Below are 27597 nucleotides of genomic sequence, written 5' to 3' on the forward strand. Positions count from 1 at the left end.
GTTTACTTAAAACTGCATAAGAGTGATCGAAAAGCACAAATGGAAGACTTTTGTAAATCAATTGGGGACGTACTCAGCAACGATCTAAACCACGAAATTATTGTAACAGGCGATTTTAATCTAAACAATTTGGGCAAAATGTCAAGTGCTTCATTTCTCAGATTTGAATCACATAGGCTGGCACAAGGCTTACATTTCTCTTCTTATCATATAATCTTTATTATTTGCAAAGTTGTTTGGATCTTATTTTACTAACTCTGACATGCACTTTACTTATGGTGGCCTATCAGTTCTGGTTTATATATTTGTTTCCCAACTCCTACGCTTTTCTGCATATATGTTTCCATTTTACAACATCAGAAAAAGTGATTACTTGCCTCTTGTTACATCATTTGGCCTTGAACTTAATAGCAGCGAAAATGTAAATGTGGTAGGAAACACAAATGGCTTAAACACTTTAAAGAGGATAAACTGGAGTAGAATATTTAAGGAAACAAACAAAAAGTGGTAAACCTTACCAACTGAAACTTGATCTGTTTATTCATTTCCAATGCGTACATTGCTAAAAAATAATAAACTTTCTTAGAACTGAGTAAAACGTTGGAGAGTTATATACCTCAAGACCATACCCTGGTGCACACGTCACATAAAGAGATGCCAATCAGATCTTAAGCATGTAAAAAGAAAAAAAAGGTTTCCCACTGTTTCTTTGTTTCCTTAAATATTCTACTCCAGTTTATCCGTCTTGCATTCCTTTCTTGAAGTTGAGTTTGGCAGTGGTGGGGTCTTTGGTGAGGGAGAGGATGCGCTGGGTGTCGTCGGCATAGGATACGATGTTGAGGCCGTGTTGTCGGACGATGGCTGCGAGGGAGGCCATGTAGATGTTGAAGAGGGTGGGGCTCAGTGATGAACCCTGTGGCACTCCACAGGTGATTTTCATGGGGACAGAGAGGAAGGGTGGGAGTCTGATCCTTTGGCTTCTTCGGTGAGAAATGATTGGATCCAGTCCAGGGCCTGCGTCATGTAGTCAGGCTACTAGTGTGCGGTGGGAGACGGAGTTGAAGGCTGCTGATAGGCCGAGTAGGATGAGGGCAGCGGAGTGGCCTTGGTCCAGGAGGGTGCTAATGTCATCTGTGGCGGCGAGAAGGTCGGTCTCTGTGCTGTGGTTGCTTCGTAATCCGGATTGGGACGGATCTAGGACGGCGTTCTCCTCAATGAATCTTGTCAGTTTCCTGTTGACTATTTTCTCTGCAACTTTGGCTGCGAATGGGAGGAGCGAGATGGGCCGATAGTCCTTGAGGTCGGAGGGGTCAGCTGTGGGCTTCTTGAGCAGGGGTCTTACTTCCGAGTGCTTCCAGTCATCTGGGAAGGTGCCTGTTTTGAAAGAGGTTTTGATGGTGCATTGTAGTTCGGGTGCGATGGCGGCCACAGCTCTGTGGTAGATGTGAGGGGGGCAGGGGTCGGTGGGGGCCCCCGAGTGGATGCTTTTTATGGTTTAGGCAGTGTCCTCAGTAGTGATTGGTGTCCAGTTGGAGATGGTGGTCTGGCTGGTGTTTCTGGGGGCGTGGGGCTTTCTGTGGTGCCTGGTGGATGGTCAATGAAGTTGTCGTAGAGGTTTTTGATCTTGAGGTGGAAATAGGTTCCAAGCTTGTCGCAGAGGTCTTGGGATGGGCTGATCTCTGTGGCTTCACTGCGTGGTTTGGTGAATTCTTGAATGGCACTGAAAAGTTCCTTGGAGTTGGTGGAGTTGGCCAGGATTTTGTTGCGGATGAAGTTCCTCTTGGTGGCTCTGATCTGGTTGTGGTAGTCCATCATGGCGTCCTTGTAGGTGGTGTGGTTTTCGGTTTTCTTGGTGTTTCTCCAGTTCTTCTCCAGTAGTCTGTAGGTGCGTCTGGCTTCTTGGAGAGCGGTGGTGAACCAGGCAGCTTTACTGGGGCATTGTCTGTCGGGGTTGCGTAGTGGGGCAAGCTGGTCTGCGCAGTTGGAGATCCAGGTGTGGAGTTCTCTGGCTGCGTCGTTTGCATCCGGTGCCCAAGTGTAGTAGTCTTGGGTGAGGGTGGAGTTAAGTTGCTCGTCAGTAACCTTGATCCAGTTCCTTCATGGTGGGCGTGGGGCTGGTTTGGGTGGCTTGACTTTGTTGAAGGCGAAGTGTACGCAGTGGTGGTCAGTCCATGGCGGCTGCGTTGTGTGGCTGAATTGGACACCGTTTCCTGCCGCGGAAATGGGGTTGAGGGTGTGTCCTGCTCTGTGGGTCGGTGTGTTGATGAGTTGTTTAAGTCCGATGCTGGTGAGGTTGTCACAAAGGATAGTGGAGTTGGCGTCGCTGTGGTTGTCGAGGTGGAAGTTCAGGTCTTCAATGAGTATGTAGTTTGTTGAGGTGATGGTGTGGGGTGCGATGAAGTCGGTTATGGTGGTGGCGAAGGGTCGTCGGGCTGGGGGGTCAGTAGATGAGGGTTTCTCTGAGTGTGGCTTTGGGGGTGGTCTGGACTGGAAGTGCAGGTTTTCAGCGGAGAGGAAGGTTTAGCAGGAGTTGTTGAGGCGGAGGATGTTCTTGTGGGTGATGGCGAGGCCCCCTCCTGGGTGGTCGGGGCAGTCTTTCCTCTGGATCTTGTATCCATCTGGGATGGCGGTGCTAATGTCGGGGGCGGAGGATGCATTGGTACAGGTCTCTGTGAAGAAGGCGATGTCGGGCGAGAGGGAGTCGAGTAGGTTCCAGATTTCCAAGGCATGTTTGTGTACAGAGAGTACGCTGAGGAAGCATTTTAGGGTGTCGCCGGTGCTGGCATCAGGGGTGTTGGAGGCCGGGGTGACGGTGAGGATCTGGCGGCAGTGCAGGCAGGAGAACTGGCCATGGGTCGTGTTTAGCGAGGCCTGTTGGCATTCCCTAAGTCTTCCAGGGTTGAGTGTGAGAAGGGTGGTGGTGTCCTAGCGATGTGTAGTGGTAGGTCCAGGGTTCCTGGCGCTGGCCGCGGTCAGGTCGCGGATGGGCACAGACAGGCTTGTCTTTGGGGCGCCGGCGGCGCGACCACGCAGCAGCCGCCATTAGGTTGGGGAGGTGGGAGGGCGGAGAGGCTGGGAAGCGGGAGCGGGTAATTCCCAGGGGGTCTTCCGGGGGGGATTTCTGGGTTGGAGGGGCCGTAGGGGCAGTAGCGGTGAAAGGAACAGGCAGGCACGAGAAAATAAAAACAGTGGTGGAATTAGAGCAAGACACAGATGACAGTGGCACAACAGGGAAAAATTAATGAAAGAAACGGCTGAGAAAGGTTATGGTGGTTGCAGGCAGTCTGGTCCCAGGTGGAGCGGGCAGAAGGCGCAGGAGCGGGCAGCAACCTCGAACCTCCCAAGGAGGAGGTCGGGGTCTGGAGGCAAGGGACGGCACAGCTGAGCTGCGGGGAGAGAGTAGACCTAGATCGATGGTCTTTACCATAACATTTAAAAAATTCCAAACTGCAAACACACACTCTCCTCTTCTTCTTTTGGTGTCTTCTGTGGACACAAACACAACCTCTTTCTGCTTCTATAACCTTCTCGCCAGTTCTTTATCTCTTTCTCACACACAATTTCCCCAACTCTATCTACTGTTCATTTACCACTTCACACACAAACTACCTATCCCTCTCAATCTTACTTTCTATGAATTGTATACAGCTCTCACCCTATTTATCATATCACATACTTCCACTACACAAATACACTACGCACCACACAATTCCACAACTAACAATTCCAATTAAAACCACATAATTACACTACAAACAGCATACATCCACTCCACTACAAACCAAAAAAAGAAGTAAAAAGCAATATAATTTACAGTGCCAATCGCTCCGACTTTCACAAATGTGAGACTGATTGCATTGCAAATGCTTGTTTAAGATGTTATTTAAGGTTTTATTGCTTCTTTTATGTTGATTTAATGTATTATTACCTTTTTACGTTTTAATATTTGAATGCATTTCCGATATAGCTAATTGTAACACTTTTAAATAATTATTACTAGTAAATATTATAGGACAGATATGTCTGTTTGCCAGGGCCGGTTTGCGTTTCCAGTCCAGCCCTGTTTAAAGATGGTCAGGAACAGAAGAAATGCTGGTTGAAAAAGCATCTGATGAGCTGTCTCAGTCTGGGCTATTCATCTAACATCATTTCCAGGGCTATGAGAACCGTCAATTGAATGTTCTTACAGATAAGGGCTCTGCCATCAGGAAAACCACCCTCTGTGGCAGCAGAAAACTGAAACGGGCATACTAGAAATCCTGTTTGTTTTTACTATATATCACATTACCACCCTCATCTAAATCAGGCTGTAAGATTGAACACTGGCTGGAACCAGATCATTTTCAAACTTCAAGCCAATTAGGGAGTTCAAACATCACTACTTTTTTGTAATAATAGATAACATATGCATATATACATGACATAAATTCATATTAAGTAGCTGTCAAATGCTTCTCAAATAATGCAGCAATATATTTATCCATGTCTGTGATTGGGCCATTTACACTACAAATCTTGATCTGTTTAAGTTTTGATCTCGACACTCCAAACATTTACCTACCAGTCCAATCTAGAGTGATTTTATTAACGTCATGCCTACCCTTGTGCACATCACAATGGCCATGTCCTACTAATGAATGAATAAGCAAACTACACCACTGTTCTGGCTCAGCTTCATAAGCAAGCTTTCAGATGCATGGGTAGACTTATATGCATTAGGCTTATCTGAATCCCTTTTTAAGGTCTGGCATATAAACAGCTTTGCTGTCTTTCCACCCTTGTGTAATGTGAAACATGAATAATAAAACATATTATATGTAAATACAGGTTTTTTTTGCCAGTCCTCTTCATCTTTTGGTCGGTTCAATTTTCATTTACATTTTTCTTCCACCCACCACAGAAGGTGGAATGAGTCATCTCACCTCAGCCATTGGCTCTTTACACTCTAAGTGACAGCATTTCGCATGATCACATGTGCATATCTCCTTACAAAGTATACTCTATTGCTAGAGCTGGTGGACATATACTTTACTTTGCAATTTGGTTTCTTTCTATTCTTCATCCAATTTCATTTTATCATGATTGCGTGTTTAAACTACGTCTACAGGTTCCAAAGACAACAGAACCCTTTTCTGCACCAATTAAGATCATATTTCCCTGCGATGTACATTAAACTGCAAAGGATTTGTATGCCTGTTTTAAGTGCACTTACATGCTAGGAAGCACACATAATATTTTAATAAAACTATATCTGATGTTTTTTTATGTAACATTTTTATAGATCATGCATGTGAGCCATGACCTAGTCCTGTCTAGTGGATTGTGGTCTTATTAGACCGGGAGGGGCACACAAAGCACTATCTTGGCAGAGTTAAGTATCACGAGTGTGATGGTGGCAGCATTCCATTTTTGTAACAGTGACCAAGAGAGTGAACAGGGCTTTTTACCTGTGTCAATGGAGTGGGGCCTCCCTACATAACTCACCTTGGTCTACCTTCATCGAGTTTGTAGGTAGTGCTGTGCAGCATGTGTTGAGTGTGCAAGCATAATGTATGTATCCCTGTGTGGTACAGTACATGGAGGCCTGTGTTTTCCGTGTTGGCAATCCAAGGCCTTGAAAAAGCAAAGGAAAGTGAAGGAGCCATCCCAGACAGGTTTGTGGATTGTCTGCACTCCTGGGAGCTGGGTGGGACACACACACTGGAGGAAGGGGGAGACAGGCTCTTGTGCACTTCTAAACTGCTCTTTGATTCTGGAAAGGCCACTGGAGCCTGGTCCCCGTTAGCAAATGACCTGCCAGATGGCCTAGTGAATCATGAGCCAAGCCAAATTGCCAGTGCAAGAGGCTAGTAAAATGTCACTTCTGCTAAAGTAGAAGAAATCCTAGGACAGGCTCTGCCTTTCTGCTCTAGGCAGTTGAAGCCAGCTGAGCAGTAACCTTTACATACAATGGAACTTTCATTTACTGTTTTCATGTTAACCACAACAGGTGCTTTAACCTTCTGTACTATATATACAGGATTGTTTTCTCGTGATTGCATAATCAGTTGTGGAACCAAGAAATAGGGACTTTTTCCTTGCCTCCACATTTGGCCAAATTAATGTGTGACCATTGTCAGTTCAGTTTTTCCGTGGACTCCTTCTCATGACTCTTTTATTACTGGAGGTGCCCAGTGACACTGTAATACTGTAATGGGCTACCTAAACACACGTGCATGGTTGAATTTTGTTGGATGGTGAATTCCATTGCTTTAATGTTTGAAGAGTTGCGTTTTGACCACATTTATATCTAGCAGTGATTTTGGTTTTTGTCAGTGAAATTATATTCCCCACACCAACCCCAATCCTTTCTCACTACTGTGAACTCTCAAACATCCTGTTCATACTTCGTCCTCCATTTTAGCCAATTCACCCTACTAATAGGCAAACATGTCCACTACTCACAATAATAACTTACAACTCGTCCTTTTCTAATCCATTCTCAACATTCTATTCCTACCCAAAACAGTACTAAACACCCAGGAACTCCAGAGCACAAATTTATCACAACTAATCCACAAGGAAAGCACATTTACTAATCTACTAACTAGTTAACCTTTATCTTGCCACAAGGTGCTTTAATGTCTCGCCAGGAACAGTAAGCACTTTATCAATAACATTTCCAATTACAATTACTACAGTGGCTCCACTTGCCCCCATCGTCAGAACCTACGGACTCAACATCGTGTCATATGCAGACGACGCCCAGCTCATCCTCTCCCTATCCAACGAGCCCAACACCGCCAGACGCAACTTTCGAGAAGGCATGGAAGCCGTCGCCAAATGGATGAAAAACAGCTGCCTTCAACTAAACACCAACCAAACAGAAGTACTCATCATGGGCCCAAACCCCGACGCCTGGAGCGACACCTGGTGGCCCACCGCCCTCGGAAACCCGCCAACCCCCACAGACCACGCACGCAACCTGGGAATCATCCTGGACTCCGAGCTCAAAATGGACCGCCATATCAACTCTGTCTTATCTTCCTGCTTCCACACCCTCCGCCTCCTTCGTAAGACCTTCAAATGGATCCCCCTCGAACACCGAAAGACAGTCACTCACGCCCTGGTCACCGGCAGACTCGACTACGGCAACGCACTCTACGCCGGAATAAACAAAAACCTCATCCGCAAGCTACAGAACATCCAGAACGCCGCCGCAAGACTGGTCCTCAACCTGCCAAAACACTGCCACATCTCCCAGCACCTGCGCACACTCCACTGGCTCCCCGTCGAGGCGAGAATCACCTTTAAGATGCTCACCCACGCACACAAGGCCCTCCACGGCACCGGACCAGCATACCTGAACAGCCGACTCAAATTCCACGCACCCCAAAGGACCCTACGATCAGCCCAGCTTTCCTACGCCGTGGTCCCCCGCACCAGAAAGACCAGATCGGGAGGCCGCTCCTTCTCCTTCCTCGCGGTCAAAGCATGGAATGCCCTTCTGCTCCACCTCAGACAGACAACATCGCTCCCCATCTTCGCAAGAAACCTCAAAACCTGGCTCTTCGACAGACCCCCTCCTTGATGGAATGGAACCTGCACCCCCCCCACCCCTAGCGCCTTGAGACCCTTACGGGTGAGTAGTCGCGCTTTAACAAACTCCTGATTGATTGATTGACAGTGGGTCTTTGACCTGTGTAACTAGAACATCTACTTTGCCATTGGAAAAAAGACCCTCAACTGCAACCAAGAGGACTTACTGCGGTGGTGAAGCTGCAGTGGATTCCTGACGAGGGCCCTGGCACTTATGTTTTTTTACAAATTAAGCACTGAGGCCACAGCCCCCACGGCTGGGCCCAGTAACCACTGCCTGCCCTGTAACTTTTTTTAACATATTAACTGTGAAACTAGCTTGTCAAGGCCAGCCATGCTTGCTTTGCCACTGCAATATGGCATTCGATGTGAGGTATATACAAGAATCCTTTCACCCCAGGTATGCCTCTAGGACATTTAAAAGAAACTGATGTAATGTGCACTGATCCATCAACATTATTGTCGTTCATCAGTTTCCATGACAATCCTGCAAACCCCTTTCTGATGATTGTAAAGCAATCTTCTAACAAGGGTAAGTTAGCAGTGTAAAGAAAATATTAAAAGTATGCTTTGTTTTTAACAGACGTTCCTTAGAGAGGACACTCTCCTCCCTCGTTGTGTTGGGACCTGAGACGTTCACACACATGCTCGAGAGGAGGAGTATTTTTTAAGGCAAAAAAAATGCAATATGTTCTGATGATAATTACAACTACTGCATCGGTGATGTAGGCGTGCATAATTACAGGGCTTGATACTGATTTTTTTCCACACTAAGAAATATAAAACAGAAATCAAGAAAATAACCATCCCAAATTATCAGACAACTTTATCTTAAAGACGATTAGAGCCTGAGCTCATTCAAATCTCTAAGGGGGTGATTATGAGTGCCCCTAGGAAATACAGTATGTGTGGTAGCTCCTGTTACAGCACATATAGCAATTCTGAAGAATGTGTGTTTTTTACTTTCTGGGGAAAACAGAGCGTTGCTGTATAAATCAGACATGCAGTTTTCCTTAGGTATATTTTAGCTAGTCCAAACTTGTTGAAATATGCTAGAGTAAAATGGCAGCTAATTTTCATGCAGAAAGCACCAAACTCCACACTGAATGTCCATTGTTAGAGAAAAAAATCATAATTGGTGTAATTGATCGTAGCTAGTAAATACCAAAACTCAGGTTATACAGTGACGGCTGCTATTATTGCGTAGAGGTGCGGCGGAGGGGGGGCGGGGATGGGGGTGAAAGGATAATATTAACCATAGATGAATGTGTACCCAGGGATTTCTCTTAGACTGATGGGGGGGAATACAACCAAAAACTAAACGGATAACTACAAATAATTTAAATCACACTTACCTGCCGCTTCGACGGCCGAGGCCTTCCTTCTCTCCTCCGACTGCACAGGTTCCTAGATGCAAAATCCCAGCACTTCTCACATGCTGGCAATATTTCTATTCCCAGCATGAGGAAAGCGCTGGGATTGGTCTAAGCGGCTTCGTTTGCAGCTTAGACAGTGGATTGCAGGCTGAGCTGTTGTTCCTAACTGGCTGAGCAACACAGCTAGGTTGGAAACATTTTACTGTGCATGTTTGGCCAGCCTAGGATGGCCAGCCAAACACATATACTCACCATTCCTCCCCCTGCCATGCCTCTCCAACAGGATTGCCAGGCCCTGCGAATCAGCCCCTTTGTAAGAAGAAAAATGCTTGATGCATCGGGCCCAAAGTACCCTGCGCAGTACATAATAAGGATATGGCAAGTCACTTTGGAGTTCCATGAACTAGTGAAGGATCTCGGCCTTCGGTTTCGTTCTTCTCTGTGGTCATGAACTCTTTGGCGACCTGAAACCTATACTAATATAATAAAGAGAGAGCCCAAACCTTTGAGGCGGGTAATCTCAGGAACCACAGCACCAATCACAACACCCAATACAGCGTTGGAAAGGGCAGTTACAGCAGAAGGACATAGGATATGCAGACGCCCACCATATACATTTAAAAGGTAAAAGAACCGTGCCAGCAAAGTATTCCCTTGTGGGTGTGTCTGCTTTGTGCTGTGGGCGTGTGCTGGGGGCGTGACAAATGCTGGGGGCGTGTGGTACGTTCCGCTCTTCATGCCATGTCTCATATAGTGTGCTGTGGGCGGGGGCGTGTGCGGGGCGCGGGATTACGGAAAAAAAAGCGAGCGGTGTGCCCAATATTTCATTGTTTTTTCTTCCCAGGTCCTATACATTCCAGCTCCAGGTGTCCACCCAGCTCCCTTTAAATACCCCTGCACCCCATAATCATAACCCACCCTTACTCCTTAAAATACCCCAACACCCTTAATCACTAACCCATCTTAACTATATAAATATACCCTGAACCCCAAAACCCAAAACTATCCCTAAACCCTAAAAATACCCCTGTACCCCAAAACCCAAACCTAGCCCTGAACCCTATAAATACCCCTGTACCTCAAAACCCAAACCTACCCCTGAACCCTAAAAATGCCCCTGTACCCCAAAACCCAAACCTGTCCCTGAACCCTAAAATACCCCTGTACCCCAAAACCCAAACCTAGCCCTCAACCCTTAACCCCTTGTATGCGGCCGCGATTCTGCGCCTATGTGGCAAAATCGCAAAGTGGGCGGGTTTATGACGCCCCTCAGCCGTCATCAGCACACGAGCGCCATAGTGCATGACGGCTGGGGGCCGTCATCAGCATGCAAGGGGTTAAAATACCCCTGTACCCCAAAACCCAAACCTAGCCCTAAACCCTAAAAATACCCCTGTACCCCAAAACCCAAACTTAGCCCTGAACCCTTAAAATACCCCTGTACCCCAAAACCCAAACCTACCCCTGAACCCTAAAAATACCCCTATAACCCAAAACCCAAACCTAGCCCTGAACCCTAAAAATACCCCTGTACCCTAATACCAATACCTATCCCTAAAACTACCCCTGTACCTCATAACCCAAAACTATATCTGAACCCTTAAAATACCCAAACACCCCAAAACATATACATCAGTACCCCAAAACATATACCCCTATACTCATAATTACCTTGTCCAAACATTTTTAAAAAAAACATGCTTTTTCCATTCATGCATTTACAATGAATTTGTTGTAAATATATGCGTGGTAAAAGCATATAAAATGTAATGCCATGCGTTATAATGGCATTGCGGAGTCATGGTACTTTCGTAATGAAAGTATGCGGAGTGATGGTATGCGGAAAGAAAGTTGCGGAATAATGGGTGTTTACCCTCCCCCGGTTAATTCTTTTGTGGCACGGCGGCCCACATCTCCAGCAATATACTCATATTTTTTCACCACCGATTTGAAAAATGCACAGGTCTCTCTCATTGATGGCCAGCACCGACATACACTTTTAGACACACCTCCCGCCACAAGTTCTAGAATTGCGAACTTTAGAGCTGGGGAGCTACGTTCGAATCTCGGCATCAGCTCAACATCCTGTGATTCCAGGCAAATCACTTTGTCTCCCCGTGCCTACCACAAATGAACGTGTTCTTCTGTAATGTAAATTGTGCTCATGCCATGTTGTCAAGTTCGCGCTATATAATATTCCAAGGAAAAATAAAGTAGGGAAACTCGAGTTCACACACTACTGAACGCACACTCTTAAGTGCATCAGCAGTGCACTGTGAATCGGAGCATTTCAGAGGGCTGTCACAGATAAGAAATGCTATCAAAATGAAATCCTACAAAACAATATACTACTGGCCGGCAGCAATTCATACCCGGACAACGTCGGGACGGGCTTCTAGTATATCTATTAAGTAGGACAGTGGAAACTTGATCCCATATCCTATCCCTGTATAAAAAAAAATTCAGTTTAGTTTGTGGCCATCAACCTGTAATAACTTATTACAACTAATTGTAAAATGACCACGCGTCCTGCGAAAGCAAAACTGCCCATTTTTAAAACAATGAAAATGAGAACTAGCTTTTCAGCTCTTCTCGATGTTTCCCATCAATGAAGTTACGAGCAGAAAAAGTTGTATTGCTGGATTTACTTACACTGGAGCGCGTGATCACACTACACCATGCCCACTGCACCAGAGGCTTACCATTCACTGATAAGCCCTGGCACATGTTTCTTTTCAATGAAGGACACTCACTCGACATTCCACTCCCCTGGCCCCATACACGTTTGGGCATCAGCCAACACTGATTTTTCAAATATAGCTATTTTGAATGAGCTATCATAAGCACAACTTCTTTGTTGTAGAATCAGAGATCAGCTGACACCACCGTGAATGGGAGAGTTTTTCTATTAACCAACAATGTCTCCTACTGAGCCCTATTGCCTCCTCAGTCCTACCATGGCATATTCCACAGTTCTACAAGATTTATACCTTGGTTCACCAAGGTGACCAATGGGCATTTTCATGCTATTTCTACTCATCAACTGTGCTCAAAATATTCACCCCTGGCCTGATGATGACCTTAGACTAAGGGCCTGATTCTGATGCGGTTAGGAAGGCCTCCTAACGGGATTTGCTCCTTCCGAATAGGATCGGGAACGTGTCTTCCCGACTGAGAGCCCAATTATGATTCGGTTAGGAACCTATGCTCCCATTAAAGTCAATGAGAGTCCAACCAAATCGTATCGGGAAGATTCTCCCGATCCGAGTCGGTCGGAAACCATTTCCAAATCGAATGGGTCGGGAAGCTTTTCAACCTGCATCAGGATCGGCCCCTAAGTCAGAATGCCTTCAAATACAGACTCAAAATGGACTCTGGTTGACCAAGTTCCTGCAATGTAACTTTGGAGTCAAGTGGCATATGTCTTCTTCTTTTTGTTTATACACACTAGTAATTTTTTCATCTTGCACTTTTCATCATTTGAACAGCTAAACGTATGCAATCAAAAATGTTCTTTCATGACTATTGCATTTTATGAATAAATTGTATTATGTACCCTATCACCATGGGTGGTCTCAGTATCCTTAAATGATGTTTATTCTTTACTGTACGATTTATGATTCTATTGTGGATAGTAACTATATCCACCAATTTAGTGCATGTTATTTGTGCAAATATGTCTACAGTCAACCTTTGTTTTTTTATGTATTCTTCAACCCGGATTTCCTGTTGTAGCTAAGTGGTGATATTGTTGTTCTTTCTCAAGGACTAGCAGAAAGGAGTCATTTATGTGAGAATGGATATTTTTTGCATGCAACAGTTTACTGCATAAAAGCAGAAATCTCTTTGCATATTACCATTACCATGTACTCTGGCCTACAACTGTTTAATAACTTGGCTTTCACCAAACTGTTTAGATGTTTTTGCAACAAATAATTAACTTGATATTGGTGTGCTTAATTTCATACCATGGATTTTGCATTTCATTTACATATCTGTAACGATAATCTTTCAAGGAGCAAGAAACCAAGGGGCAGATTTACAGGCTCCCTGCAAAACTTTTACGCTGCAGTTGCGTCACTTTTGTGACGCAGCGGCGGCGTAACAAATGCGGGCAATATACAATGTGGCGCATGTAGGGAGATGCATCACATTGTAAAGCCCTGTGTCACAATATACCTTCGTCAGTTTTAATGTATACATGGTGAGTGTTCCCCCGCAGGAAAGCCTTGTAAAAGTGACGCAGTGAAATCTACAAGATTTCACTAAGTCACTTCTAGGACACCACTGCGTCAAAACCTTATGCCTGCTTGAAGCAGGCATAAGGAGTGACGTAGTGTAGTGTGAATAGGCCTAAACATACATTGCTAGAGTTGCGTTGTGCTTGTGACGCGACTCCAGTAATTCATGACTTTTGCGGCAACAGATGTGTCATAAGTTCTAACGCACCTGTCAATCCTTGCGCCAAGGTGCGCTGTATTGTAAAAACGGCGCATCCACTGTGGTGCAAGGGTATCGCAGGCTGGCGCAGGGAAACTGACGCAACTATATAGATGCATCAGTTTCTTGTAAATCTGCCCCTAAGGATTTAGGCTTCTTGAGGGTAGGGTTATGGTCTGACTTTGAATTATAAGGAATAAAATATCCTTTGCCACATCTTTAAATGATTTCACAAGGCACCATTGAGTAACAAGGAGTAACTTGGCCTCTAGCCTTCTTCCTTTATATTGTCACTCCTTCTTGGTGACCTGCAACAGCCTTACAATGATGGCAGAGTGTACTTAGTCACAAATATACCTTGAAATGAACAAGACTTGTGCACTTTTATTATAACTATGATACTTGCAACTATTTACTACTTGACATTTCACAGTGCATTACCAGGTAAAGCATACTGACACAAGTCCAATAGCAAGAGTGATAAAATGAAGAACGAATAAATCTAGATAAGCCAGGAGGGGAGGTAGACATCTAGCCGCATCGGTGATGGCATCAGGAGCTGATGGACAGTTTCTCAATGCCTCTCTCGTTTTGCAGTAATTCACGTAAATGTCCGATGACACGGGTCCTCACAACGTGGCTGTGGGACTGGAGAAGGAGCTGTGGCTGTAGGAGAAGAGGATGTTCTGAATAGGCATTGAGAGCCATGAAGCCTGCACGGCTCTCCAAGGCAGAGAGGGACACAGGAAGAGAAACCCCTGTCAAATGGAGAGGCGAGAATAAAAGAGAAGACAGAATAATGGAGGACTACAAACTAAAAAATTCTCCCAACGCAGAACAGCAAGGAGTGAAGAACTGCAGAAAGAACTACAGCAGGGCTCAGTTGTGTAGCACTGGTTATAGATGAAAATGCAGAAATACAGGGCTTAGCAGGGGCTACAAGCAAACAAGCACAGAAAAGCCTAGTTTAGGAAAGTGCTGGAGGGAAGTTGGGTGCAGCATGGAGTGCTGTACACCTGTGAGAAATTGTGCAGATACATAGAACAGCACCGGGACAGGAAAATATTGGATTTTAGTACGGAGTAATAGAACAAGAGGAGAACACGATGGGACTGCAGAATGGTGTGGCTCACCAGGTTAGAAGGGAGAGCCTGAAAGAAGGTGGAGAGTGGCAGAATGAACTGGAGGGAAAAGGCACTGTAGGAGAATAGAAACAGAAAAACTTAACTGCACATCATTGGGAATGGAGGGTGCAGGGCTCGGCAAACGGGCATTAGACGGAGTTCAGAGCATAACGGCAGGAGCAGGCCTTAACATTGGCCATTAAAGAGAAGCATAGAGCAGATCTTAGCCAATAGAGTGGAGGGAAATATAGACCCTCAGGGCTCAACCGGAGGCACTACTTGAAAGTATTGAAAAGTACAAAAAAATCAGGTCTGAATAGAGAGCCTTAAAGGTGAGTGCATGTAAAAGAGCTCAAAGAAGTTAGTGGGTGAAGTGCCAAGGAGCCAAGATCAGCAAACAGGAAACATTAGAGGGATGTACAAAACAGCAAGAGGAAAGAGCAAGGCAGCAGGACTCTAAAGAGAGCACTACACAAAACATAATACCCCCCCCCCCACACACACACACTTTGAACCATACCACAAATGGAACTGAGCGAGCAAGTGAGCTCAAAAGTCGTTTAGGGATTTTGGTATTGTGCCCCTCGTGAAATATGACATTTCTTTGCCTCCATCCTTTTTTTCAGTCTACACAAAATCAAGTTGAAGTGGAATAACTCCAATTGTTCCCCAACAACTGGAGAGTAGGAAGATTGATTGACTGTATAGACAGAGGCTCACTGTCAATGTGCACAAAGTAGGAGTGTGACTGACCAAGTGGATGGACAGCATATCTGAAGTCTGCCTGGAATGGGAATATGGTGAGAGGATGAGTGAATTGTGCTGAACAATTTGAGAGAAGAGAAAGATGCTTAGGAGGCTGGAGCTTCAAAATGAGGGCAGGATTTGAATGTAAAAGACAACCCTGTAGTACTTTGGGAACTGTGCAAGTAATATGTATGGTGTCAGTTTTCCAGGACAGAAATAGATATTTAAAGACCTAAATATTGTATACAGATGAGACAGAATTGTAACGTTTACATTTTTTTCCTAATGCCTCTATTTAGCCAATTTCGGTGAGAAAATAAATTGGGTCCACCTTGCAATGTTCTATTAACTCATAAACATGTTGTCCCAATGTAGAATTTTCAGGGAAGATCAATGTGTCCAGATCTCATTTTAAATCTTGGAAAAACATCAAAGGAGACAATGTACAGTTTTGAGGTAGCCTTTATCATGTTTCCACCGAATTTGAACACTTTACTCTTAAAGGATGAAGGTGTAAAAGAAGATGAAACACAGATCCACCATGGTGAGCCATCAGGCAGTGGCAGAGATAAACTAGAGGGCTGGGCACTACAGGAAAACTGGAAATCACCACAAAAGTGATGGGACAGAGATCTTGGAAAAGCAATACACATTAGCCTTGCCTGCCTTTTTGATGGGAAGAATAGGAGTATTAGATCTGCTCATGATGCGTACTAGGGCACCTTGTTTGATCAAATCATCAATAACAGGCTGAATTTCAGCTTCTACTGCAAGACATAAATGGTACTGTGGAATGGGGGTGGGGATTTCGTCTTGAGATTCACCACAAGTCAGTGGGAACACGTTCAAGGAAGTCAGTTAAATCTTTAATCGTTTGAGAATCACATTTAACATTCTGATTATCTGATTCACACACCACCAAAACCTCATTTCCATTTGTTTGTGGGAAGCTTGGAAGCAGATCATCACTTGTGGAAAAGACAGTACAATCCAGTTTACACTACAAGTCTCTACCAATCAGATTTGAAAGTGAAGTAAGCCTCAGCAAGAAAGCATGTTTGTCAGTGATGGGATGCAGTGTAACAGTAACAAGCCAGTGATGTGATGGAAAACTCATTGATTTGAGATGCATACCTCTCCAATAGACTTGCCAAAAATATTTTTGAAAGGAGCACAACGTTTTAAGGGGCAACTGACTTGCACTGGTATCGATAAGGTATGAAGTAGGATTTGTATTAATCATACAATTGCGTAAGAGCTATTTTGATCATCAAACTAAGGTCAGTACCTCTAAGGCTCTCCCAGATTCTGATACTGACTTTCAGTGACCTAAGTAAACCCAGGAGGGTTGGTTTGGAAAGGAATACTGGAGGATAGATACCGGCAATCTTTTTTCCAATGTTCTACTTGACCACAATAAATACATGAGTCTCCTGAAGGATTATTATTTTGACCTGCCCACCCTTTACCCTCTCAGATTCAGGGCTCATCCCCCCTTCCTTTCACAGTCTGTTGAAACAACATTGAACAGACATACATTTAGATTTGTTTGCTTTCCTTTTCCCGTTCTGTAGGGCCATCCAGTAATTGGTCACTGAATTCAACTCTGTTAAATTCTTACTTTGCCACTCAATACAAAGAGTGCCCACCTGAATCTGTAGCTTTGGTAATAATCTCTGAAGAAAGTCAACACCCACTGCATCCTGAGCTTGTTTCGTGGGATCGGCTATGTCTCAGTAATGTTCAAAAATATCTATTTTTCTAGCCAGTCTAAATAATCTACTGGTGGCTCTCCTTTGTTTTGTTTATGGTTGGAACGTTTCATCCAGTCTGCCCTGACTGAACATATATCCATCACTACATTCAAGAACCTATTGATTGTCACTGCTAAAGCTGCCTCATTTTGAGGGACCTGTCACACACAGCCACTCGTTCCTATCACCCTGTCTCTCACTTCACTTTCCAATCTCAACAGCTAAGTCCTATCCGCCCAATTCAGTTTATGCAATTGTTCACAGAAGTTTGCAAGATTGTAAAATATGCCGATGGACTGTTCATTCTGTTAAACAGGTCAGATCAACAGTGGGACCATGATAGTCTCTTAAATGATAAGGATGTCAGGGGATCCAGAAGAGTTAGTCATCATCAGCATCACTGGAATGTGAGGTGCACCTCATCATAGTAGTTTCTAATTCTTGGGCTACATACCATGCAGAGCATCTCAAGCAGATGCAAGCCCTATCTGTCCTGCACCTAGCTGCAACAGAGAGGACTCAGGGTGTCGAGCGCAGGTGCTGGGTACACATCTTATGTGCCATGCACCAACCTGTAGCACTTCGCTGCTTACCTTGTACCCCTCTTGCCGACTGTGAAGCTAATGTTGCCCTATTTACAGGTGCAGGTGCCACCCAGCATCTCCCATCAGCGTGGGAATCTTAGTACATCCAAAAGATCCTCGTTTGCCTTTTCTTTATCTTTCTGAGATGGTTCAATGATTTGGGGAAACAAGCATTGAGAGAAGAAGCAGTAGAGATAAATGACCCCAAGTGACTTACTGTGACTGATTTGGTATTGGAGTCTCTTATGGGTCGGCTTCTGCTACTGCTTACACTTGTTAGCTTCCTGAAACCAATTGATAAATGGCAGCCATTGTTCTCTGTTTACAATATGCTTATGGTTTTTTCCTTTTTTGTATTGATTAAGCATTGCAATTCAAAGGTACCTACTTAAGGAAAGGCCTTCTTTCCATCAGCATTATTACATCCCAATCACTGTAATAGATATCTGCACTTGCTTTTCACTACAGATCATACATAGCATTGGCGGGTATCTCTTTTGCAGGGGCTCTCCTGGCTTAGATTTCTAAGCCCCCATTTCTATCTCACACACAAGAAAAGAAAAGGGTGTGCACCAGTCTTGTTCTTTAGCTTATTCTTTGAAGAGAGGAAGGGAAATGGAAAGACAAAAAAGAGAGAAAGAGTCTTCTACTGATGCATACTGACCCCCGTGATTTTCGATGATTTCTGGTTAATACTGTGTGGCTAGCAGTGCAGCTGGCGTGTATGGATCAGTGAGACTCTTTCGCACATACATTAATATTCATATGGTTTGTGCTAGAATTCTGGCATTCCAGTCTGCACTACTTCTACCGTCTTCTCGCTTTTTACCATGAAATGCACCTTCACTATTTATTGTTTCTCAAAACCCTGCCATACTTACCTATCCACCCAGTCTAGACCCCTTTGTCTTCTAATGCACATGTTTTAAAATACAAAAATGAACAAGCAAATCAGCAAAAAAATAAGCATGTTTGGGCATCAACTTTTAATTTAGATCTGCTCATGCTGTCCAACCTGACTTGAGGTCTCTTTTTACTGGACAGATTTGTTTTTGGTTTCTTGATAGCCAAAGTCGTTCATGGCATTTTGACCCCTTCAGCAATGTCAGGTCATCACCAGAACAAGGTAGTTATGGCGTGAGGACGTACATTCAGAGAGGAGCAAAACTGAATTTCTCTTTTAAGGCCAGTGTACAAAAAACTTCACAAAGACAGCGTAGCCTAAGGCCCAACTCCGTTTTAAGTAGGTTATGATTCAATTTTCTTTATTAATTCAGAATCATCAACATGTCTGCCTTTGACGCAGTTGTCATCTTTCCTTATCTTTCCAAGAACTGTGAAAGAGTCAAGTCATTTTTAGATACAGACATCAACAAAACACCTGATGCGACAGAAGTCTGGCACAAGTGCCTTTTTATCTAAATTTCAAGGTCAAACAAAGAACAATCATCAAAATAGTGAAGTCTGAATTGTCGTACGTTCACCTTATATGTTTAAAGGAATGTGTTTTAGACTAGCATCTTGATGCTTATTGGTTAAATCAAACATTCCTATGGTGACTGCAAATTCCATCTCAGATAAGATGCAGTATACAAGGACAGCCACTTGATCACCTGTTAAGAAAGGATCTTTGCCCCAGATTCACAGGAGCAAGATACGGTCAAACTAGAAGACGATCCTACCTGCCAGAGATGCTGCTACCATAAGGCGCTTTCTACTGAAAGCTGTTACTGAGCCCCGGAAGGAGTTGATGCTGATGCTGAAAGCGTTTTTGCCTTTTGCAGGGAAAATGGCTTCCTTGACTCTTGATAATTATAGCATTCTGCTATAAGCAGTGTGCTCTTCCTTCCTAAGAAAATCTAGATGCAAGTTATTCTACTCTACATGCTCTCCAAGTGTAGTGCATAGAAGTATGTTTTAGGGTGTTATGCTTTTAGATCACATTTTAACCATGTTAGAAATGTTCTTTTTATTTTTGTTGTTTGCAATGTGCATTTGTGCTGTGTTAATTATGTTCTATGTGGCTATTTTAGATGTATTGAGCAACAGGGAGCACCTGTTGAAATAAACATACTTTTTAGTTAAAGTGTCTTTTTCTTAGATCTTGTGTGTGCTTGATTGATGAGAATGAAAAATGTTTCTGATCACCACGGTGTTAAGGACTGTTAGTAACCCAAAGGCATTGTCGCCACTACAACTATGTATTGAGTGGAGTCCCGCAGGGATACAAAATCCTGCCTTTCACATTTTAATATTGTTTTAATTTTATTTTATTTAATGTGATTTTATATAGCGCAAACATTACCCGAAAGTGTCAGAGAGCTTTACAAAAGAACCAGTTGCCTTACATAAGGACTTTGGATTGCATGAGTTACATAAGAGATACAAACAAAAAAAATTGCAAATGTACAAGGTGTAAGGTGGAGCGACCCTTGACCCTGTTTTCAGGGTAGGCCGCTCCCCACGACGCACAGCACCACCTGTGTGTTCGTGTCCCGTCCCGCTGCTGCCGTAATTTGCCACTGCTTTTGCTCTCATTCTGCTGCCTCCTGTATTGTACTGTATCCTTATCTGCATCTGTTATTGCTTATTTCCCTGTTAACTGCTGACCTTAATCCTTATTCTTTTATTCACTGTTCACTGTTTTGTTCCTGTTAACTGTTGCCCCGTCGTACTCTTTTTTTCCACCATTTTGTTCTTGTTATTGCTTATGTTCCTGTTAACGGCTGCCCTTAATCTTTATTCTGTTTTTTCACTGTTCACTGTTTTGCTCCTGTTTGTCTGTTGTCCTGTCGTACTCATTTTCCAACCATTTTTCCCGCTGCTGCCTCCCCTGTGGCCCGCGCCCCTGAGTACCCATTCACCGCAAGGCTCCAGCCTCCCAGCTGCTCCTCCCTCCCACTTCCCCTTACATGGCGGCTGCTGCGGCGCCGAAGGCGCGCCTAAGGCAAGCCCGTCTGCGCCCATTCGCGCCTGGACCGTGCCCAGCGCCAGAACTCCTGGCCCCCGCGGTCGCCACGACATCCTCTCCACTTTGATGCCAGCACCCTCCACGCATTCAACACCGGACTATCACACACCTGCTTCCTGGCCGCCCCGAAACGCACGCAATGACCCATCACCTGCCGGAACTGCAGCTTTACCAGCATCCGATGCGCAATTGCACCAACCAGGAAAGAACACAACCACCTCAGATGCATCCTTCTCAACACCCACTCCGTCCGCAAACACGCCGTTGAACTCTGGAACCTACTCGATTCAACCTCCCCAGACGTCGCCTTCCTGACGCAGACCTGGCTGAACCCCTCCTCGGCACCGGACATCGCCATAGCCATCCCGGACGGCTACAAGATCACCCGCAGGTACCGCACCAACGGAGCAGAGGAAGGAATCGCCATCATCCACAGTAACACTCTCAGAGTCTTGACCAACACCGACGACACCCTCAGCACCGCTGAACACCTGCACTTCCATATCCACACCGATCTCAACACTACCCTCAGAGGAACCTCCCAGACGCCGACCACAGTTCAGCAACTCCATCGCTGACTTCATCAGTACACAAGCCCTCGCCTCCACAGACTAAATCCTCCTCGGCGACCTGATCTTCCACCTCGAGAACAACAACAACCACAACTCCACCACCTTGATTGACAACCTAGCCAACCATCGGACTCAGACAACTCGTCACAACACCCACCCACTCCGCCGGTCAGACTCCTGACCCCATCTTCTCCGCAAGCCCCCACGTCTTCTTCAACCACACCACAGAACTCCACTGGACCGACCATTGCTGCAGCCACTTCACCTTTCAGAGACCTACCACACGCCACCGCACCCAAAAGATCCCCTCGCCGCTGCTGGAGCTAAGTCACCAAAGACAGTTAACCACCACCCTAGCCCAGAGCCCACCCGCTGACCCCACCGACCCCGACACCGCCACCCACAACCTCAGACAATGGATCGACGACTGCGCCAACACCCTCACCCGCCAACAGACACACCAGCAAGAAAGCCAGCTGGTTCACTGAAGACCTTCAGGCCTCCAAGCAAACCTGCCGAAAGCTAGAGAAGAAATGGCACCGTGAACAGACACCGGAGATCTACGCAGCCCACAAGAACGCCACCTGCAGACACCAACAACTCATCAGATCCGCCAAAAGGGCCTCCTTCAAAGACCGCCTAGAGATCAACGCACACAACAGCAAACAGCTCTTCAACATCATGAAGGAACTCTCCAATCCCAGCTCCAACACCGACGACATCCCACCGTCGCAAGACCTGTGTGACTCCCTAGCCACCTTCTTCCACCGCAAGATCGCTGACATCCACAACAGCTTCAACGTCAGGACCACCCCGACAACCACAGAGACCTCCATCCCCACGGGCGTCATCTGCACCGACCACCTGCTCGCCTGGACCAACATAAACAATGACAACTCCATCAAAACCATGAACACCATCCACTCCGAATCCCGTCAGACCCATGCCACATCACATCTTCAACAAAGCCAGCACCACCATTGCACCCCATCTCTGGAAAGCCATGACCATCTCCTTCGACACAACGACCTTCCCTGAGAGCTGGAAGCACGCTGAGGTCAACGCCTTACTCAAGAAACCCAAGGCTGACCCCAATGACCTCAAGAACTTCCGGCCCATCTCCGTGCTCCGGTTTCTGGCAAAGGTCATAGAGAAGACCGTCAACAGACAACTGACCCGTTACCTCGAGGAGAACAGCATCCTGGACCCATCCCAGTCCGGGTTCCGCAGCAACCACAGCACCAAAACTGCCCTCATCGCCGCCACCGATGACATCAGGGTCCTACTGTACAACGGAGAATCCGTGGCCCTCATCCTCCTGGACCTGTCAGCCGCCTTCGACACTGTCTGCCACCACACCCTACGCACACGCCTCCACAACGCTGGTATCCAAGACAAGGGTCTGGACTGGACCACCTCCTTCCTCTCCGGCAGAACCCAGAGCGTCTGCCTCCCTCTTTTCCCCTCCGAAGTTCCCGAGATCATCTGTGGAGTACCCCAGGGCCGACTGCACGACCTCAACATCATCTCCTACGCTGATGACACCCAGCTGATCCTCTCCCTCACCAAGGATCCACTCACCGCCAAAACCAACCTCCATGAAGGAATGAAAGCCGTGGCCGAGTGGATGAGGAACAGCCGACTGAAGCTAAATTCGGACAAGACGGAAGTCCTCATCCTCGGCCTTACACCCTCTCCCAGGGACGACTCCTGGTGGCTGACCGCACTGGGAACAGCTCCAACACCCACCGCATGCAACCTAGGGGTCATCCTCGACTCTACTCTCTCCATGACAAATCAGGTCAACACAGTCTCGTCTTCCTGTTTTAACACCCTCCGCATGATCTACAGGTGGATCCCCACCAAAACAAGAAGAACAGTCACCCAGGCCCTGGTCAGCAGCAGACCTGCTGAACTACGGAAACGCCCTCTACGCAGGAGCATCTGCCAAACTCCTGAAGCGACTCCAGCGCATTCAAAACACCTCTGCTCGCCTGATCCTCGACATCCCTTGCTGCAGCCACATCACACCCCACCTGAGAGACCTGCACTGGCTCCCCGTCAACAAGAGGATCACCTTCAAGCTCCTCACCCACGCACACAAGGCACTCCAAAACACCGGACCAGCATACCTCAACAGACGACTCAGCTTCTACAGCACCAACCGCCAGCTCCGCTCTGCCGACCTCGCCCTCGCCACAGTCCCCCGCATCTGAAGAGCAACCTCCGGTGGCAGATCGTTCTCCCACCTCGCCGCCAAGACCTGGAACACCCTCCTCATCCTCCTACGGCAGACCCAGGACCTGCTAACCTTCAGAAGATTCCTCAAGACCTGGCTATTTGAGCAGTAGCTGCATTCCCTCCTCCCCCCCCTAGCGCCTTGAGACCCTCACGGGTAAGTAGTGCGCTTTACAAATGTTCTGATTGATTGATTGATTGATTGATTAAAGTCACTCAAGGAAGAGATAAAAAGAGGAAAAAGATTGCACATGTACAAGTTGTAAAGTCACTCAAGGAAGAGATACAAACAGATAAACTCTAACATCACATAGGAATGGTAGTAAGTACAAAGGTCTACTACATATACTAGTGGTTAGAGTAATATATATACAAATAGTAAATTCAAACAGGATTACATTTTAACAGCAATTAGGCTTGGACAATTATATAATACATATTTATATATATATGTATTTAAGGCAGTCCAGCCAAAAGAGAAAAACAATTAAGGGTCATCAGGAGGAGTCGTGAGGGAAGAAGGAATAAAACAAAGGTCAGACAAAATGGTGGGTTCGGGTCGTGGGTAGAGATGGAGACCATCTCCAAAAACATGACGGGATGCACAAAAGTCACCAAAGTCAAGAATCCAGAAGAAAAACACAGAGAGCAGGATTCCATTGAGTAGAATCAGAGGGGGGACTCAGCATAGGATAGGATTCTCTGGCGAGGGACTGGCTGTTGAGATGGCCCGGAGTTATCACAAGGCTTTATGTCCTCCACAGGTGCCATTTTGAAGTCAGGCAGAGACAATTCCAGTTTGACTCAGAGTTCGGGAGAGTTGGTATATAAACATTGCCCTGCATGTCTCGCCCGTTTTTGGGTCTGCTGCCGCCCCCAAATTGCCATTTCTATGCCTTCCTGGGCGGTCTGCTCTTCTCCCCACGCTGTGCGGCATCAAGGAGAAATGGAATCCACGTCTTCACCTGTTTCGCGCCTCGGTATCGTAGATTGCCTTCACCACAGGCACCGCTCACCAGTCCAGGGCGCCTGCATGCATCAACTCGGGGCACATTCGTGAGCGGCGGTTCACTCACTCCCCCCGAGCTCCGCTCAGCTCGTCTGTGGCCTCACAATACAGACTTCCTTATCTCCACCACAGCTCCAAGCGTTCTCAATGGCGTGTCCGCCCGCTCCGCTTCTCTCCACCTGTGATCGTGGACCACTTCAGCACCGCCGGTCTTATTGCGGGTGTTGGTCGTACCCGGGTCCGTCTCTCCTGCCGACCTCTCTCAGCAGGGTCTGGTCGTTCTGAGATATGGCGGTCCTGCTTAACCTGCCGCCAACTTGCCTCCCAGCTCGCTCTCGCCCTCACAATTGCAAAAGATGGGCAGACTCCCGTGAATTAGGTCCAAAGGAATTCCCCAGGCGGGGAGCTCCTGGACGGAGCTCCTACCCGGATGGCCATCTTCCCTCGTCTAGTTCAAGAGTTGGTACATTGAGCTAAATTCACTCATGTCATCCGTGGGTGGGAAAGCAAACCTAGTAGAGCTGAGCCAGAGACACAGTTTATGGAACAATGCAGGGTTTATTCAAATGAATAGTTCTTGGTGTGCATATTCATGTTTCACCACAGACATGCACTAGGATTGTCTATCACTTCAATTCTTGCTTTCAATAAACGCATATGTATGCTCTAACCATTAGAGGACCAACATTATCTCCATGGCAAGTGTTCATATCACGAGTTGACTCAAAGATATTTTATCAAAATAAACAAGAGATGCAAGAATGCGCCTTAATTCAAAATGTGTAATCAGAATTTTTCTATCATTGTTGGGATAGGAACCAAATAATTCTGGTTACGAGTGGTGTGTGCATCACTGATGATGAGGAAACGATGTACACAAATTTGTCAGAACAATGCAGTTTGAGACAAAGATTTCTCCCACTCTAACTAGATGTCTACCACACGTATGTTATGTTGTGCATGTGCAATGTACAGTATCCGAGATCGTCATCACACTTACTACACATGCGCATTCAGCGTACTCCATCACAGCCCAACGCTTAAAGATGGTGGGTTTCCAACACTTCAGAAATGCTTCATTGTTACTGTACTGCGGCCAGATTTGATCTGCAACAGGAGGAGAATTCCTTCCTATAACGGAGGTATTGTTCTTTCCTTTGCCAGGGATCTGGGACATAGCTCTCCATGCGGCGCTCTGCTGAGGACACCAGGGAAGGCAAGGTGCTTCGGATCAGTGGCCTCCTCCCCAGCAGAAGAGTTTCCAGTAAGAATGCTGCCTTCACAGATGCCCTCTTTGAATGTGATGTATGGGTGCTTCCCTTACTAGTTCCAGTCTGCATAAGACATGCAGGTTGAATCCACCTCACCTTAATAACGCACCTCATGACAGAATACCACTTCAAAAGATAAGTTCCATGAGCAAAGAACTAAGAATACAGGGGCATATTACCAACAAGTAGCAATATTTCTAGCTAAATAGGCTTACCGACGATTTTTTTTATCGCTGCCTATCGCTGGATATGTTAGCGAGAAAACATGCTATTTGCAACGTTTTTCTCCATTGTGCTAAAATATCCAGCGATAGCGGCAAAATGCGTGAATATCGCTGAGAATACAGCGATATTCACACATTAGCAACGAAATGCTCTTAGCCATGTTATCCACCTCCCATTGGATAACATGACTAAGAACTGGTCTGGGCAGGTGTTCGTATTTGGAGATATTCGCGCTTAGCGCGAATATTTCCAACGCTACGCCTGCCTTGCTAATAGGCGAGAACGACGTTAGCGACTGCTTTTAGTCGCTAACTGGTTGGGTACGCCCACTTTGCATGTCATTAACGATAAACATCGCTGACATGCAAAGAAGGCCCCAAACCGCTCGCTATCGCCTAAAAGCTGTCGCTAACATCAGTTAGCGACAGCTTGCTAATAGGGCGATAGAATTATCGCCGCTTAGCGGCCAAAAACGGCCGCTAAATCGGCGATAATTGCCTATCGCCTCTCCTTGGTAATATGCCCCATAGAATGTGGATCTTCACAGTAGGGGCAGACTTTCACAGAGGAGCAAGATCCACAGCCTTCAGCAAATATGTTCATGATTATGAAGAGGAGTAGCAGTTTGGAAAAACTACGATAAAAATGGAAAACAGATATTTGTTACACAGGTACTGATAAAAGACTGGGAAAGGACTAGGCAGGAAAACAGTCCGGTCTTTTTAGGTACATAATATGGAGGGAACACTGAGGTTTAACACAATGAACGCAGTCAATAGAATAGCGAGAAACAAATTTGAAGATTTTAAGGATTAAATTGTGTAATCACGGTAAATAGTGCAGGCATGTTTAACTGGGGGTTACTCGAGAGAATTGGTTTGATACTTCTTGAGATAATAATGCAATGTATTTATTTGTTTTGATTTAGCACAACCCCAAATTACATTTATCCCGAAGAATGGGCGATCTGACCCAGAAACACATCAAGAACATGAAAAAATGTTGATTGGAAAAATATAGAAATAAATTTGAACTATGAGATGAAACGCAATTAATAAATAAATAACATACATATACGATGGAAATAAATGGAATACTGAAACAAATAGTATTATCTTTCATTATTTGAATGCCACACTTATTTATTCAGACATTTTTAAATGTAATAGTTCCACTAATATCAACATTAATATCTTGACCTCATCAGCCGATCATAATTGTAGAGTTGTCACTTCAATTGCTGGGCCTGAAGTTGCACTTGATGATATCCTAAATACTATGCCTAAATACCCATGCCTAAATATTTAATTGTCATGGGTAGGCAACACTTTCTTCGGCAGTTATTCTATCATCCTAAGGCCAAAAAGCAACTGGAAATTCCAAAAGAAAGTGGAGTCCAGATGTTTTATAATAAATGGAAAAAATTACTCGTTTCTACAAGAAAGGCACCATTTTATCTCATCAATGGCTGAGATAATATGGTTTAAAGATCATGTATATTGAATGAATCCAGGTGCACCATACAGTGGGGAACCAGTAGGTCTCACTATTATCAACAAACTGATAACTAAAGTGAGCTCAGTTGGGTAAAAGCCTAATTTAGATGAGGACAGGAGGTGAAAAACCCAATAAGGGAATAATTGTGGAATAATTGCGATAGTGATAAAAAACATGGCGCATTTGAAATACGCTCTGGCATGTCAGTTGT

General features: G+C 45.5%; 1 protein-coding gene across 1 annotated transcript in view; it reads right to left on the reverse strand.

Moving 5' to 3' along the window:
• Positions 1–27597, reverse strand: part of IQCM (IQ motif containing M) — a 1006762-nt gene that overhangs the window by 768045 nt on the left and 211120 nt on the right. The gene's annotated exons all lie outside the window — the stretch shown is intronic.

Source organism: Lissotriton vulgaris, chromosome 3_1, assembly GCF_964263255.1.
Source record: "Lissotriton vulgaris chromosome 3_1, aLisVul1.2, whole genome shotgun sequence".
NCBI classification, from domain to species: domain Eukaryota; kingdom Metazoa; phylum Chordata; class Amphibia; order Caudata; family Salamandridae; genus Lissotriton; species Lissotriton vulgaris.